Here is a 19,175-nt window from a genome sequence, read left to right as displayed (position 1 = left end):
CAATATTTCATAAACTGGATCTTATATAGTTCTTTTCTCACTGAACAATATATCATAATTAACATCATTTTTAAAAGTTGCGTTGCCTGTTAAATGGATGTACTATCATTTATCTAACCAGTATTCTATTGATATTTTGGTTTTTTTCACCCAAATTTTTGATATTATGAACAACTCTGATGAACTTCCTTTTGCACGTACCTTTGCACAACTGTATAATTATCTCCTTGGACAGATTCCTAGTAGTGACATTAATGTCAGCCAATTCTTCAATGTTATCAACTAGAAAAAAGAAAATTGTGGTTACTTTGAAAAATATGCTTTATATATGAGACTCACAATGACTAGATTCTCCCATTTGAAACAGATAAATCTTGGACAGTATGTTTGTTTGTCTGGTGTGGTGTTTCAATAATGTGTGTCAAAGCTCGTTGGAGCAGGATAATGTGTGTTGAGGCTCCTTGGAGCAGGGCAGTAGACACTGCTAGTTGTTTAAACCAAAATACTTTCTTCCTTACTAGCAGAACTCTGATATTTTTTCAGGGTGACAGTGTGTCTAATTAAAAGTATTTACTTCTCGGGGCGCCCGGGTGGCTCGGTCGGTTAGGCGTCCGACTTCGGCTCAGGTCATGATCTCACGGTCCGTGGGTTCGAGCCCCGCGTCGGGCTCTGTGCTGACAGCTCAGAGCCTGGAGCCTGTTTCGGATTCTGTGTCTCCCTCTCTCTGTGACCCTCCCCCGTTCATGCTCTGTCTCTCTCTGTCTCAAAAATAAATAAACGTGTTAAAAAAAAAAAAAAAAGTATTTACTTCTCCAGATTTCTATAAGCCATGACTGGCCATGTGACCTTTCAATAAAATGCAAATTGATATTGCTAGGAGAGGCCCAAAGTTTATGGAAGAAATGTCCTTTTAGCCATTGGGCCTGTACCTATTTTTGTTGTCTTACCTGGAACAGTGATATGATGCTCGAGGTGGAGCATCCATATTTCAACCATAATAACCAAAGCCCCACACAGTATTAATAGTGTAGGAAGTCAGAGGTACCAGGGTTGTGATTGCTTTGGAGGGTCAGCTTATTAGCTCTGGACTGACCATTTCTAGATTTGTTGTTATGTGAGGGAAAATAAATCCCTCCTATTTAAGGTTTTGTTGTTTGGGTTTTCTGTTATAAGTACTGAATACAATTCCAAATTGATACAACACGATAGGACAAGTCATAATTTATTTGGCACTGTATGTAGAATTTTTTAACAGGGTGAAATAAAAATAAGGACACAAAATGGGAACAAATAAACAACAACTATAAAGAAGCCACTCTTTAATACACTTAGTTTCCTTTAAATACCTACATGTTATAATGAGGTTAACAAATAATTTTGTAATAATTAGATTAACTTCTGTAAATTAAATTATATTCACTGATATAGTGGCTTTAAAATATGTCCACAAGTTCTTTGATGCTTCTTCCTTCAAAAGGTGGAACTTAATTCCTCTCACCTTGAGATTGGACTGTGTTTAGTGACTTGTTCTCATGAATAGAATGTAGAAATGATGTAGTGAGACTTCTTAGAGAAGATCTTAAAGCATATGCCAGCTTTTTTCTTCTTTTCTCTCTGGGATTGCTTGCTGGGGAAAGATGGTTGTCAAGTCACAAGACTCTTAGGCAACTTTAGAGAGGCCCACATTATGAGTAATTAAGGTTTCTGGCCAACAGCCACTGAGGAACCAAGGACTCCTGAGGATAGCCATGTGAGTGAACTTGGAAGCACATGCTCCAACCCTAGTCAAGCCTTCAGATGACTGCATCCCTCATCAACATCTTTACTGACCTTAGGAGAGATCCTGAGCCAGAACCACTCAGTTAAGCTGCTCCCAAATTCCTGGCCCACAGAAACTATAGGATAATATATGTTTGTTGTTTTAAGCCATTAAATTTGGGGATAAATTGTTATAGAGCAAAGATAACTAATATAGCTGGGTATAATAGACCCTAGCACAATGGCTGACACATACATAGGTGTTTAATGATTTGTTGTTTGAATGAATAAGCAATTCGATGAAGAAGAATATATCTTTTTCACTTTAAAGGGATACATAAAATGCTGGTATTATTTTTGATCCCTGACACCTGTATTATATAAGGTTTTTGGACATGATCATAGAGAAATCACTTGTGAATCTTATTGCAATATAAACATCGATAACCCTGGAGGAAACATGCAGTGAATAGAGCAGTGGAACCCTTGAGACTTGGATAATGCTCCCAGTTTTATCACTGATTAGCTGAGAGGCCCATGGCAAGTCACCTAAACTCTCTAAATCTCAATTTCCCTATCCATGAATTGGGGAAAATAATCCCAACATGCCTCAAAAGGTGATTAATCACATTATATGTGACAGTGTAATTGAAAAGCATTGACATTCTTTTAATTACATTAGGCTCATGAGGTCTATCCTATTTTATTTTTAAGCAATTAAGCATTAAATATTTTAGGTGTGTACACCATGAAGACTTTTCTTTCAAGAGGTGATAACTTATTACTGATTTTACTGTGTACGTTTATAAAATATTAGCATCATTCATAGTAAGCAGTAAGATTTAAGAGTATGGCGGGATGGTAGGTTATTATATGTCAGATCTCATTTTATTAGCCTGTTGAAAATTTATTGCACTTTAAAAAGAATACATAATTATGACTGCCTCCTTTTTCTTTTCATGAATTAATTTGTAATTGCAGTTGGGTGTGTGCCCCTCTTTGTGGTAACAGTGGTAGTTAAGCATACTTAGTAATAGACATACATTTAACCAATAATTTGGTCTGAGTCTAAGAATTTATCCTAGAGCAAAATTGTACCCAACAGCAAGAAAATAAACGATAGAATATACATCTTGCTCTTTCAGTGAGGAAGACTTGGGCACACAGAAAAGTCTTTATACAGGGAAACATCAGAGGTCATGCAGTTGTTGACAACGCACAGTTTGGTGGTGTGGATGACCCCAGAGGTAAATATGTGAGATGAGTAAGATAGAGCTTTAGTGTAAGATTCAAGTCCTCGTTATGTAGTGGATGAATTATTTAAATTCCGGGTGTTTTGTTGTATTATTCTTTCTTCCTTTCTGGTCTTCAGTATGACTCTAAATCAGTTGAAACTACCGGCTTAACTAGACATCAGGTTATTTGTAGTTGTAGATGACCCCTGCTACTTACCATCTTTATTAACTTGAATAGGAAGGAGAACTCTAGAAAAAAAAGGACAGAGCTGTCTTTTCTGGTGAGAGTGTGCTTTTCAACAGGGCTTCTTGTTTCATATTGAAACTACCTGGGGGCGGGGGGGGGGGCACTTGGGAGGCTCAGTTGGTTAAGCACCTGACTCTTGATTTCCGCTCAGGTCATGAGCTCATAATTTGTGAGTCTGAGCCCCTCATTGGGCTCTGGGCCAACAGTGCAGAGCCTGCTTGGGATTCACTCTCTCCCCCCTTTCTCTGCTCCTACCCTGCTTGCTCTCTCTCTCTCTCTCTCAAAATAAGTAAATAAACTTAAAAAAAATAAAATAAATCTTAAAAAAAAAAAAAGAAAAGGAAAGGAAAGAAAATACCTTCCAGGATGATGTATTTTCATCCTATGGAAACTAAAAGAGCATTTCCAAACAGTTTTTATTTCTCACACAGCTACATCTTCACAAAATCTGCCAAGATTTTGAGACAGCTACAACATTAGAGTTATTTTCTAAATTGATTGACATGTAGAGGGGATAAAGGTGAAGAATGGAGCAGAGGAGGTGATAAAGAGAAAAAAGAAAGTTTAGGAAATACTTTTAACCTCATGGGAAGAGGACTCAGCATAACTCACAGCATATTAGTTTGAAAGCAGAGACTGCCACTGTTGCACTGAGTAACTTGTGTCATCTAGGGAAAGATTCTCAATTTATGAGATTAGGCTCTCTGGGATTACTTACCCTGTGTTCCTCTAGTTCCCTGGAATAAGAATCAGAATATTCCTTAATTGTTTTCCCTCGTGGTTCAACAAAAGCAGGACACATCTGTTGTAAATGGAATAGGTGAAGCTAGCTTTAGTTTAAAATCCCTAAGCAGTAAATTATAAGTGTGTATACTACTTCTTTTGTTGTAAAGAACTAATGTCTTACACATTTTAGCTGCATATTGTGGCACGCTTTTGTTCTCATTTCTTTTAAGTTGTATTTAAATGTGTACAAATCTAAAAATGGATTGTGATAGATACTTTGTTGGGTTTCTGCTCATCCATTGAGAAGGACCTTCTTCCTCATCTCTTTTGCTCCAATTCTCATCTACAGCTTGAATCCCCATAGTCCTGTTTATATGAGAGGACACTTCCTCTATTCTGGTCATAGCTGATTGGATAGACTTTGATCCTCAGAGGAATCTGAATCAATCAGATTCTCTGTTTTGAGAATTTGGAATTGGGAGAGAAGTCTTCATTTCTGTCTGTCGAACACTAAAACTATAATCCAGAGAGGGACTTGTAACCCAGACATGTAAATCCAAGATAAGGGAAATCTACTCTGGAGAGAGAGAGAAATGAAGCAGACTATCTGAAAAGGGTAGTAACCCTGATCTGTGGTTACCTGATCTTCTCTGGGGAGAGAGAGAGTGAAAGGGGAGACAGTCACTTTCTAGCTTTGTGCAGATTTCCTCTGGCCATCATACTGCAAGTGGCCTGACTGCTCTGGAGTTCTGTGGATCCCTACACTGTATTCTTCTATTAAATTATACTTTGTTTCTTGTTGTTAGTTTAAATGGATAATTTTTCCATTCTTTAAAATACATTTCTAATAAATCTCATTTTGTTTAAGAGAGATCTAAATAGTTCTTTTCATTAATAAGAAGTGAAAAGCATTGTGAAAACTTTGGTCTGAAGAATAACATAAGGCTTATGAAAAAATGCAAAAATTACAGTGTTTTGCATAAGAAGAACATAATGGCAGAGTAGGAAGTTCCAAAATCTCACTCTCCCACAGAAACATCAAAAAATAAGCAGAAATGGTCAGACCCAATCTTGTGAGAACTCTAGAAAACAGTTAAAAGTTTCAGTGAGCACTGTAGGGCCACCTGGGTGGCTCAGTTGGTTAAGCCTCCGACTTCAGCTCAGGTCATCATCTCACAGCTTGTGGGTTCAAGCCCCACGTTGGGCTCTGTGCTGACAGCTCAGAGCCTAGACCCTGCTTCAGATTCTGGGTCTCCCTCTCTGTCTCTGCCCCTTCCCCTCTCATGCTCTGTCCCTCAAAAATAATAAATAAACATGAAAAAAGAATTTTTTTTTAAAGTTTCAGTGAGCACTGTATCAAGAAAAAGTCACCTCAAAACAGTAGGAAGAGTTTGTGGTCATTTTACATGTCTTTCCCCTACTCTTTTCCCTGTATGAGGACAGTCTTACAATATCAGTACTTTTAAAGGGGCAATAGTCTTAAGTCAGTAGTCATAATGCCACGGAAATCATAAAGAGGCAGAGTCTTAACGTGTAGCACTAAAAAAATAGCAGCTACCCGTGTTCCCAGTGTGCCACTGTTTCCCTGGTTCTGAAGGGACCACACTGACCTTGTTCAGAATTGTATGTCCCAAAATTCATATGTTCGGGCCTTAACCCTCAGTGTGATTGTAGGGCTTGTAAAGAAGTGATAAAAGTTAAATGAGGCCATGAGGGTGAGACCCTCATCCAGTAAAGCTAGTGCCCTTATAAGAATAGACACCAGAGCTCATTCTCTCTATCATGTGAGGACACAGAAGGCAGCTATCTGCAAACCAGAAAGAATCCTCACCAGAAAGTGAATTGGCTGGTACTTTGATTTTGGACTTTATATACTCCAGAACTGTGAGAAATACATTTCTGGTGTCTAGGCCATCGAGGCTGTGGTATTTTGTTATGGCATCCTGAGCAGACTGATGTGGGACAGCCTCTGATGCAAAGTATTCTGCCCTGTTTTGCCTAACTCAGAACTCAGGTGAAAAAGCTTGAAAACACTGGACACTGAATTAACAATCAGCAGACACTGGAGACAGAGATTACAGTTGAAACATACAACAGACTGCCCAAGCCAAAAACTAGGTAAAGTTTCTTTGCGAAATTAGGATGCTCAAAAGCAACTATGTATATGAAGGGGTTGGGGGGTGGGGGAGTGGATTTAGAAAGCCATGTGTATGCTCAGGGCAAGACATACTCTGAATTCACCCGAGAAGACCCTATGCTTTCATCTTGGGCTGATCCCTTGGTACAGTGAAATCTGGTAAGTTGATGGAGGGCCCTGGCTCAGATCCAATTTGCAAAGCATTCAAGGATATTTCTGTTACAACACTAGCTGAACATAAGCCAAGGAACAGAGACTTCAGTGACCACAATGACAAGGAATACAGTCTACAATAATAGTTTGGGAAGGGCATTTAAATCAACTGGCTGCTACAGCCTTCAACAACCAAAAACATAGTGAACCTTGTGAAAGGGGAAGAACCTGACTTCTAGTTACCGCATTATAATAGTCAAATGTTTAGTCTGACCGAAAACATTGCAAGACATACAAGCAAAATATAGCAAATTCAAAGGAACAAAACCATCTGTGAGGAATTACTAGACAAAGATTTTAAAACAGCTGTCTTAAATATGCTCCAAGAACTAATAGGAAAAAATGGACAAAGAACTAAAGGAAATGAGGAAAACAATGTATGAACAAAATTAGAATATCAGTAAAGAAAAAGAATTATGAAAAGGAACTAAAGAAAAATTCTGGAGCCAAAGGGCACAATGGCAACAAGTTGGACAAACTGTTGGCTCTAAGACAAAACAGCTTTTATGTAGAAGATTCTGGCCTGGTCCCCCAGCAGGAGATGGTGTCCCTGAACTCAAATCATAAAATTTGTCATGGTTTAGTTTCACGGAAGGATCTTGTGTTTCGGCTTAAGATCAATGTGTTTGAAGTATAGCTATAAATAAAAGTAACCATGACTAGCATTACCACTTGAAGTGGAGAAAGCTCTAAGAAGGAAGAACTCAGAGTTTAGGATTTATATAATTTCTGATGCTTGCTATCATATAAGGCACTATAGTAAACACTTCAGTCATTAGTTTCTTTTCATCTTCACACCAACCCTCTGAGGTGTTATCAACTGATAAAGAAACTGGTTTCCCAAATGTTCTCCTGCCACTTCCCACTCCACCTCATCTCTAAGCAACCATTGACCTGACCTGCACTATAGATTCGTTTTCAGTTTCTAGAATTCTATAAATAGAATTTATAGGAAGAACACAATGTGTGTTTTATCCAGCTTTTTTCATTCAGTACAATTACTTTGAAACTAAACCATGTTGATTTGTTCAATAGTTCATTCCTTGTTATTGCTGAGTCGTGCTCCATTATAAGGATATACCACAATCTATGTATCCGTTCACTTGCTGATGGACATTTAACCTCAATTGTTTCTGACCCTAAACCCATGCTACACCCTTGCTTACTGTGTGGTCCTGGGAAACCTAATTATTCTCTTTGACCCTCAGTTTTTCTCACTGTAAAATGGCAATAGTATTTCTCCCCCACAAGATTGTTATTAGTGAGAAAACATGTGAAACACCTACTACTGTTCCTGGCATACAGTCGGTGCTTATAAATATCCATTTTCTCCAAGAAAGAAATATCTCCAGAAGGAAATGAGAACAAATATAGCAGTATGTGTCTTTCTGGAGTCTTTCTTCCCGCATTTTCGCCTCATTATAGGAGACTTCTTACTGCAATTTTCCCTGCTTGTATCTTATCAGGACTCCATGGACACGATGTTCCCCTTTTCTCTCTAATCCAAATATGGACACACGTTATTTTTCTTATTCTCATACCATAGCTGAAATAGAGTGATTGTTTTCACAAAAATTAAGGGCTAAATTAAAAAGGTATAATTACATAAAACCGAGTGGTGTCAAGGCTCCCAGATGCATGCTTCTATCCCAAACAATCCCAGCAGGGTAAGTCAAAGAGCTTTGGGTTGTTTGTTTGTTTTTTTTAACATAATTTCAGATTTTACAGGAAAGTTGAAAGAATAGTATAAAGAATCTTGATACAACCTTTTCCTTGATTATTGCTTTACAATTTTTTAATTTTTTTTTTTTTTTTTGCTTTACAATTTTGACAACTCAAACTATTCTCTTATTCTATTGCCTCCAAAATTTGGGCTAATAGTGGCTTTGACAGAAAATATTCAGTTAGCTCAGTATGAGAACAAATATAACAACCATAACAGTTCTAAAAATTGCTTACTGAGTACCTGATAAATGCCAGACTACCTGCTGGATGTTTAACTTGGATCCTCTACTATTCTAAACCCTGTAAGGCCAGCACTATTATTATACCCACTTAATAGATAAGGATATTGAGACATAGGGAGCTTTAGGATATGGCCCAAGGTCACACGGATCTTATGGTACTGAATGCAAATGAAACCAAACAGATTCCTGTACCTGGGTTTTTAATGCTAATTTTAAAAATCAAGTGTCAGCAAACTACAATGTTTGGGCTAAATCCAGCCCACAAAAGAGCTTTATATAGTCCCAGATCTGCTTGTACAAGGATTAGCATCCTCTCACACAGACAGATGGGCACAACCTGGTCTGAGCTACTTCCTAACCTGCCTTCTGTTTTTCAGTTATCTGGCCATTTTCTCTCACTGACTACCGGGATTTCTTGCCTTGCTCACAGAAAAACACAAGCCTAAGTTCTAACTAACTGACACCATTTTGTCCTTTTACTGAAGTTCTCAAGTCTAAAGGCGAGGTTAATCTTCACCAAGCTTGGGAATTCTTGGGACATTTTATGATGACTTACCCCAGATACTTTAAATAATAAAAGTGATACTGGACATGTGATCAAAGGCAGCAAACCTGAGATGGATGTTGTAATTGCTTTGCTCTGATCCCCCTTCAGGCCTGAAAAATTTATTCCCCTGGCTATTCGAAGTGCTGCCAGCAGCCAACCCCAGCCCTCTCAGGAAACTGCCTCAGGTGCAAACACCTGCCTTAACTCAAGGTCACGACTCCTCTCAGGGCACCCACATGCAATGACTGATCAACATGAGGGTGTGGAAACCCGGCCTCCTGCCCTCAACCTGTAATATTCCCTAGGGCCATTGCAAGAATACAGTCTTCCATAGAAAGACCACACAACTTCTTCCTCTGCACAGTCCTGCTTCCTTCTCTTCTCTCTCACAGACATTGATCTCAAAAGCAGTTCCTAATAGACTTTATGCATGCTGATGTCTATTTCAGAGTCTATTACCTGGGGAGCCCCCTCCCCCCATCCATGATAAAACCTAAAGCAAGAGGAGAGTTGTTTCTCAACCCCCTTGAAATCCAAGCTCCTTTTTTAAGTGTCTAAGGTCAATAGGTGATAAATTTTGAGTGACTCCTGCCTACCTAGAGTTAGTTCCTGCATTGACATCAGTGTTCCACGTGAGAAATGAAGACAAATAGACCCAGTGCAACCTGTCAGTCTTGTTCTCTGTCCACAAATGAGCCCATAATCATTTCACCATGCTGTTCAATGTTGACTTGGACAATTACTGGTTTTTAAATTTTTCATCTTTAATTATAGATAGAATTTTGAAATACTTGCAGCATGTCAGCCCTCTTTATGACCATATTTTCCTTAAGGTAAACCTCAGTAAAATATTCACTTGCGCACATATTTTAAGAACACTTGAGGGGGTGCCTGGGTGGCTCAGTCAGTTAAGCGTCCGACTTTAGCTCAGGTCGTGGTCTCATGGTTCGTGAGTTCAAGCCCCGCTTGGGGCTCTGTGCTAACAGCTCAGAGCCTGGAGCCTGCTTCGGATTCTGTGTCTCTCTTTCTCTCTGTGCCCTTCCCTGATCACACTCTGTCTCTCTCTCTCTCTCAAAAATAAATAAACATTAAAAAAAATAATAAAACACTTGAAAGATCACATACTAGAGACAGTTTTGCTTTTTTTTTTTTCTGATGTGTTTTTCTAATGTTTCCATGGTGACACAAACTGATAGAGTAGTAGATATTAGACAAAATGTGTTCTCATCCTTGCTCTGTTATTTACTAGCTGGTTTTTGAGCCTCATGATTCTCACCTATAAAAGAGAAGTAATGATGCCTATCTTTCATAGTGATTGGGTTAGTTGAATGAGAGGATGTTTACACAGGGCCTACCATATTCAAGTATTCAATAAATGGTAGCTATTTTAATGAACAAGTATAATGACATAAGTGAATTGGCTAAAAACATTTAAAGGAAATATCTTTTCAACAAATATTTCAATTTATTGCCACATTTTTAGTCCCCTAGTAGCTAATATTAATTGGAAAACAAAGATATTTACAGATTTCTATACTGAAATGCACATAAATGATCTTCATCCAAGGGTCAGTTATCTCTAGGGGCACCTGAGTGGCTCAGCTGGTTGAGTGTCTGACTCTTGGTTTCAGCTCAGGCTATGGTCTCAGGGCTTATGGGTTTGAGCCCCACATCAGGCTCCACAGTTGGCAGCTCAAAGCCTGCTTGGAATTCTTTCCCTCTCCCTCTCTCTCTGTTCCTCCCCTGCTTGTGCTGTCTCTGTCTCTCTCAAAATAAATAAATAAACTTTAAAAAAAGGGAGGGGGTAGCAATTATCTCTAAAGAAAAGAAGTTGAGATAAATGATTTGAGTCTTTTTTTTTTTTCCCCCAGTGGTTAGAGCCTCGTGAGTCTATGGATTAGGATGACCCTCCAAAAATAGAAGCAACTATTTCTGGGAATTTGAATCTCTGTCTGTTGAGGGTGGCTGCATGTCAATAGAATTCTAGTTCTAAGTCTTCTTGACTAATAGTCTACTTGCAAATAATTCAGACTCTCAATCCGTTATACCATTGTCTGTACAAAATACCTGTCAGTGTAGAAGTAGTCAGTAATGATTAAATTATTGTAGAAATAGAAGTGGCTTTCCTGTATTTAGCGCTAGCCTTACTGTTCCTTAAACTCTATTTAAATTGATTGTATATTATGGCTCATTATTTTTCTCTCAATACTAATTTCTTCTGCTGATTAGTGTATTTATACACAGAGGCAGTTCTGCCCAAACTGAAGGGAAGAATTTAGCTCTCCCTCTGTCACCTGTTAACACTGTTCTCTCAGGGACTGGTTTCTCTGATACAATTCCTGCAGCTACCTCGCATCTTTGGCCATGTCCTTAGGCTCGCACCCTCTATTTAATCTTTTGTCTCTGGAATGCGTTGCATATATGGCCATCCTCTAGAACCTCTTTAGAATCAAGCCTTACCTCTACTTTGAGTTGGACTTGTCTTCTCTTATTGAGTGGATCCAGGCTAGGAGACACATAAGACCATCTTTATTTTCCTCCTTTTCTAAATATCTCTCTCTACATCCATCTTTTTACTTTCTGCCTAAGAAAAGGAGTCTGATCTTAAACTTTCTCATAGAAAACAGGGTAGCATTTTTGTCTCTCTCCCTACCCTACTTCAACCATTTAATATAAGTACTAGAACATTGTCAATCAAGGTAACATTACTTACTCCCTTATACACTGGACTTCTGTCAAGGATATAAATGATGGAAGAAAATGGCAGGGGCTTGGAGATGAGGGTGGAAGGTGGAAGCTGAGTAAGGAAGTAACACTTTATGGTTGAAGCCTGGAATATCTAAATGAAAGGTGAGGGTGATATACAGAAACAATAGAAACTTCCAGGGGCGCCGGGTGGCTCAGCCGGTTAAGTGGCAAACTCTTGATTTTGACTCAGATGAAGATCTCTTGGTTGGTTTGTGAGATTGAGCACCACTCCCCCACCCCCACCCCCGTGTCAGGCTGTGCGCAGCCAGCACAGAGCCTGCTTGGGATTTTCTCCCTCTCCCTCTCTCCCTCTCCCCCTCTCCTTCTCTGCCTTTCCCCTGCTAGTGCACGCACACCCACATTCTCTCTCTCTTTTTCTCTCTCTCTCTCTCAAATAAACATTTAAAAACAAAAAGAAAGAAAATTCCCGAGTTCAGGAGAATCAGAACTCCAGTCCTATGAGGAGAGTGGAATTTGTGCCCAGTATAAAATGTAGAAAGATAATGGGGGCAAGAAAGACACACATGTGGGGCAGGAAGGAGCTGAAGGAAAGAAGAGGGATCAGGACATTTAGCTAGTTTTGCTTCTCATGTACCAATTGCCTTTTATAGTGTTACTGCCTTTTATCTTTTAAGTGCAGACATATCCCCCCAATTTAGCAACATGGGTGAATACAAAGCTCCCTGGAGTGTGAGAACCGAAATAAGATGTTATACTCCAGTTTACCCAGCTGATGACTAAAAGGCCAATTCCGTTTTCTTCTGCTGTATGTTAAATACGTTTTGTAAACTGTTTTGATAATGTTTTAACACTGTTTCTGTTGAAAAATGCATACTTCGAATTGAATCACCTTAAAATGAATTTTGGGTATACAGCTCACATGGAGACAGGGAACTTTTTCTAGTTTTCTAACATTATCTAGATGTTGCAGATAAAGAAAATTCAGGTAAAACGGTGGCTTGTAAAAGGCATTATGATCAAACTGAACTAAAATTATAATTTCATGCACCTTCATTCAATCTGTGAGCCTTCTTTTTCTACTGGATCTCTAGGGAGGCTTGGAGAGATTATTGGTGGAAGGGAGGGGGCAGTAGGGAAGGGAACAGACTAACCACAGTCTGACAAAAAGATCACTTTCTGCTTTGCATTTCTATTTCTCTTCCCATCTATTTCTTTCCTCTTCCTTCTCCCCCTTTCCCTCTTCTTCTGTTTTCCTGTTGGGGGTGGGAAATCCCTCCCTGTTGGAGGGATTTTTTTTTTTTCTTCCTTTTCTTTGCTTCCTGGTCTTTCACTGCCCTCGGTGTTTGGTCTGTCTGCTTTCAGTCTCTTCCTTTTTATTTTTCAGTTCTTGTTTTTATATCTGTCTTTCCTAGTAGAGAAAGGCATGTCATTATTACTGTCATTAAGAGAAAAGTTTAAGTTCTTAACTCTTTCCGGCTCTTTGCTAAGCATTATAAAAGGAAATTGCATAAGCAGTGTCTGACTCATGAAGTATATACCATCTACTGCGAGTTCCAGCTGTGATTTTATAACACCCTTATGATTCTTGACATATTGTTTGTTTCTCAGTCCCATTAAAAAGCTGGTGATAGCAATGAACTGCCTCCTTCCAAAAATGCCTAAGTCACGGACATACCCATTTTGCATGCAATTTCAGAAAGTTCAAAAACCCCCTGAACCCCTTAAGATTTTGACCTCAGATCAAGAATCTTGCTGGTCATTTCAATACATTTCACAAATGTCACACAATTTGAGATCGGAGGAATCTTAAAACCTCGTAAAACTTAATCAATTTTAATTCATTTTGTTAAGAAAATCAACAGGCTATGTTTTGTGGGAGAGGTAAAAGGGGAAGAAATGTTATCAAACTACAAGTAGATTGTAACATTCTCCAAAAAGAACAAATGTTTATGGAGCGCTGCCTCCCACATACATAACTATATATAAAATTCCTACCTGACACAGCAGCTATAAAAATTATGTATGTGTACACATATATACAAATATATGTGTGTGTATAATACATAAAGGATGTATAATATAAGATTTTGTACATATGTTAAATTTTCACAACAGCTGTATCATGTAGATTTACACTGAGATAAGGAAATTGAGGCTCAGAGAAATCAAATAGCTAACTAAAGTCAACTGTTAGTAGATATAGATAAGGATCCTAACCCACATCTAACTCTAATTCCCCTTGGAGGTTAATTTCTTACTTATCTTTTCTGTTCAACACAAAACTTAGGGCATGGGACATATTCATGGAAGGTTAGAGTGTTGATTGAATTAAACCAGTCAACTACAGAACCCCTGCAGTGGTTCCTTGGAGGCTTGAGGCCACTCTCCCCACTCCTATTCCCCATTTCATTTCATTTCTTTAGAGTAAAGGAAGGGGGCATTTAAATAAATTCTGAAGAATAGAGGGAGTCTACAAAACTGCAGAGAAATATAGTTATATTCCTCTATTCATCAGAGGAATATGGCAGTTCTAGCAGTGTGAGGGTAACAGGCTTGAATGTGCCAATTTTCATTTGGAAGGAATTACTGCCAAGTTAATACAATATTAACTTGAGGAAACCATTTTTGATTTAGTAAGTCCTCTGAATATTAAAAGAGGCATTCTGACTGAAGCTCCTGAAATATAAAGAACAATTTGAAACATGCCTAGGAGGAAAAAATACAGCAATTGTAGCATAAGGAAATTCTTAAATGAAAGTCTGATTTTAAAGGAAGAAGAATCCCATTGATTGAATAAATTGTTCAATAAGTTGTTCAGAATGTATATGTACATACTCTATCTGAGGTTAGGTAATGAAGGAAGCCATATTTGAAGAGAAGTTGGTGAGGAAAATGAAAGCAATGTCAGAATATGGACAACTCTGAGATAGAGGCTGATTATATTTCAAAAGAATACTTCTAGGGAAGCTAAATAAACACTTAACAAAGTTGAGGAGAAACTACTTAGGAAGTAACTATAATCTTAGAAGCCAGGCAAAACACTGCAATAAAGAAGGATCAGTGACTATGTTTGCTTGATTGATAGTATCATGATTTAAAAATAAGCCCATCTTGACTTCAGGTCAGGGCAAGTTCATGACGCATAGTTTGTTGTTTTTTTTTTTTTTTTTAAGTATTTATCTATTTAGGATTTTCACTTTTATGAAAAAAAAAAGTAAAAAGCAAAAATAGCAATCAGTGTTTATAGATAAAGTGAGAACCCAGAGCAGTGAGAGTGGTACCCCCCAAGCTCCTTCCCAGGGAACTATACTTAGTACCTCAGTATCAAGCTGCCATAGCTTTGAATTGTATCCATGAGCATCTGTGCTTTATCTCAAATTATTTTGTGCATTCATTAGCAAGATGTCCTTAAAGGTATCACAAAAGCCTAAGAGAGGTTATTTTTTGGGGTCTGGGAACTCTAAAAAGTTTTCCATGTAAGTGATGCTAATTACTTCCTCACTTTATGTCATTTTGGTTTATGAAAGCTTTCATAGTTTCAGATAGTAAATGAAAACCTGTACAGCAATTGCCAAGATATACTCCAAAGGAGAGAGAGTCCCTTGTGGAATGGAATTTTCAGCAAGTTGAATATTGTGAGAATAACAGTGAAAAGGAGAAGATTCCAGGTTCCAGTTATGGGTGCCCATGGAATAGTAAGAGCACAGCTACACACTCAGGCACTATGGAGAGATCAGAAGGTACTGCTGTGGCTTAAATGCTCAAAGAACTCAGAAAATATCTAACAAAATTCCTGTCCTAAGGAAGATGCTCCTGTGAAGAGAATTCAAACTGAGCAAGACAGGGACTCTTAGGGCGAATGGGAGAAAAGGATCAAACACTTTGGGGGAAGGTAGGATTCCAAAGATGGCAGATCTCAGAAGTGGGTATGACTATGCAGAGAGGCTATTAATATCTTTATTTGTATCTTTACCTACCTACCTGTATTCTTTGTAATAACAATAGAGGAAAAAGCTCTCAAGCAGTGAAGGTAGGAAAACTACCATAGTGTGTCTCCGTTCCCTACAAGGGAATCACTTTCTAAAGACATGGAACACTTAGATTTGTTTATACTGGAACAACAGAAAATGATATTGTCAAGCACTAAATTTACTGTTATTTTTTAAAATGGGCTAAATGATGAAATAGTGGGTAATTAATATATTCTAGAAAATATACAACAAACACCAGATGAAAACTAAATAATAGAATTATCTAAAAGAACTTAAGAAAACAAAAATTATAAAAGAACAGCATACATTATAATTAGGAAACTGAGAAATGAGGCAACTAAACATCAATTGGGAATTGATAGGATTCAGAACTGGGCTCAAGTCACTGTGAGGGCTGCTGTCTTTCCAGCTTACCCTTACTTACAAAATGTGTCCCTTTTTGGTCCCAATTGAAATCTATAGGTTCCCCCTTCTTACTGCATGGCTCTGAACTTTAATTTTCTTCAAGCCCCTTGAATCTGTGAAAAGTTTTGCTCAAATTCTCATCTATTCAGCTGCTATTCTCAGATTCCCTTATTTTCTGGAGCAAGTTCCCATAAATCCTCATTGCCTGAGTGAGGATTCTTCAAATACCATCACATTGTTCCGAGACAAGCTGGTCCACCATTGTCGGAAATAGAAATTGAGAAATATAGTTTACAAAGGAGGAAAAAGAGAAAGAAAGGGAAAGAAAGAAAGGGAAAGAGAGAGAAAGAAAGAATTCAAGAGAAAAATGAGAGCTAATAGAAGATAGGAAAGAAGATCCAACATAAGTGTAATATATGTTGAAGGAAGTAAATGAAAGTAATAGAACAAGACAAATGCAAAATTCCATAATATAAGAATGTTTTCTTAAAAAAAATTGGAACATCTATGTTGAAAGATCACTCCATTAATCTTGGAGAATGAACCCAGAATTGTAAACACGAAGACATAGTCTTGTAAAACTAGACAATAAAGAAAACACTCTCTAGAGATTCAGGTATAAAGACAAAGTTACATATAAAGAAAAAAAAATCACATTTTCATCAGATTTATCCAACAGTGTAAGATAATAGAGCAGCGTATTTAAGATACTCAAGGAAAGAAAACATGAAACGGTGATTTTATACACATGCAAATTTGCTTTTAAGTATGAAGTACAGAAAAACAAAGCAGTTGTGAACATGTAAGAACTCATGGAATATTTTTCCCTGGAAGATCTACCTAGAAAATAAGATGCAAGCAATCAAGAAATCATAAGAGATGCTTCAGCTAAATTTCAGGAGCATGTATCTTGCCAATAATGTTAGTTGAACAAATGGATAGATGTATAGATACATGGTTTAAGGAATAAGTTTATTAATTTCAGGATATACCTGGTAGGGAAAAGGAAAGAGGCATCCATATTGCTAGTTACCTGAGAGGTAGAAATATGAAGTCAGAGAATGTTAGTTCTCAGGAAATTTTAGATGAAGATGAATAAACTCTCAGAGTGTTTTGCCCTAGATGCACAGATAGCCCATAGATGAGCCCAGAAACGGAACCAGAGTTTTCTGAAGCTTACTGAATTTCTCTTTACAAACTCATTTGCTGACAAAATATAAACCTTTAAGTAGCATTATTCATTTTTCCCCCAATGTGAATTAATCCTCTTGTCTGCATCCCATAGTAAAATGTTTCTTGAAGACTAGCCCATAACTTTTCCTTTCATTAACTTAAAGTTTATAGCAACAATATGTTTCTTATAGAAAAATTAGAAAAAAAATCCTTACTTATACTGTTATCAGATACAAACATTTTTGTCTTCCCTTTTTTAGACTTTTTCATTCTTTTTAACAAATGTACAATGGTGTCTAAAACAAAACTAGAATCAAAAGATCATATTGTTTTATAGTCTTTTTCATGGTGTATCAGTCATATCATAATCATCTTTCATCATCAAATATAGAGGTAAACAGGAAAAGTCTTTTAAATACTTTAAAATGGATCTTATATCGATAGAAATATAAATTCTAATGTTTACCTTATATTTTATTTTCCTGAGTATTGTTCATCCAGTGTCATTTATCAGTAGTGTAACTTAATTTACATTCTCCCTTTATATTTGGTTGACATAAATCTTAAACTTGCCAGGGTGATTAGTTACAGTTCCTTAGGTCCTCCTGAAACCTGGAGTCAGTGAGATTTTTTTTCCTTGGGTAGGGAAAAAGAGAGGAAGCAAGACAATAGCTATATGCTGAGGGGAAAGTAGCTATGAGTAATAAACTGGAGGTAATTATGTTTGGCCATTTCAATCAGGCCTCTTATGGAGATGCCATAATCAGATGTGCCTCTGGGGAAGAAAGAGGCCTCTTGTATATGGCCTAGGGCTGAAGAAGTCTGGAGAAGCTACAGAGAGCAGCCCCAGCTGGCATCTTGGAGGCGGGGTTACAGGAGCACCACTCAGACCCTCTTCCTTTGTTAATTCCACCCCATATCATACCAAACATATTAAAAGGCAGCCATTTCTCACCGAAGATATTCCCATAGAACCAAATGAAGGTTTAGCAGCAATTGACTGCTTGACTTGACCTCACCTTTAGATAGTTAATTCAATATTTGTTAATTCTGATTTTTCATTTTTTTCTTCTTTTGTATTGTAGGCCCAATACTTTCTTTTCTTTTTCAGGCATCAAACCATTTTGCAGCCCCTTAAAATGCTTGTAGGTCTGGATGCTTTGCTTATAATGCCCAATACAATGGATAGGAAGGTTCTGTAACCCTCACTTGGGCCTGCCCCTCTATTACGTTAGCTACTGTTGTTGGTATTCTTTTTTTTTTTATTATTCTTTTGGTTGTTGCTGTTGTTGTTGTTGTTGTTGTTGTTGTTTTTATTTTTTGTTGTTGGTATTCTTATTATTACCACTACTGTTATCTCATATGAGAGATGTCAAGGCCCCAATTCTCTCTCATCCATGACTTCCTGTGGTTATCTGGGTTGTGTCACTGTCTAATCCTACAGGTAATGGTGGCTTTTCCTTCTACACCATCCCACACCTCTACGTATTAAAGATTTCCTTTTTTTCCCAGGGGTTGTTTTGAAAGGCAGAATGTCCAACAAGAGTCCAGTACCTCTTGAAACACTGGTTGGTATCTTTTGATAGATTTTTGGGCTGTCTTCTAGGCTCTTTATTCTGGCTCAGTGTCTGGTATATTATTATCATTATCGTTGTTGTTGTTATCTGATATCCTTTGGCTCTTGGCTCTGCAGCCCAAAGTTCAGTCCTGTTCTACTCCACACCCAGGTTCCCAGAACTCTTGCTTACATCTCACTTACCAGGACCTATTTAATTGGGATCAGAAAAGAGGCTGGGTCCATGGAGCAGGATAAACAAGGGTTTTGGAATTAGGCAGACCTGGGTTCAAATCCCTGTACCACTATTTGTGAGTTTTATTGTTTAGATCAATTACAAGACCTCTCTGTGGACCATTTTAGCATATGTAAAATCAAGAAGTTACTGACCAGCGTTAGTGCCCCCGTCAGTTTTGAGGATGAAATAGTATAATGGATATGTCTGATATAAAGTAGATACCTTCAAATGTTACTTTCCACCTATATTTTATAGATTTAAATTTGCTTGAGT

This window comes from Panthera tigris, chromosome A2 (genome assembly GCF_018350195.1).
Source record: "Panthera tigris isolate Pti1 chromosome A2, P.tigris_Pti1_mat1.1, whole genome shotgun sequence".
NCBI lineage: Eukaryota > Metazoa > Chordata > Mammalia > Carnivora > Felidae > Panthera > Panthera tigris.
The sequence above is the reverse complement of the archived record's forward strand: the minus strand, read 5'-3'. Positions refer to the sequence as shown.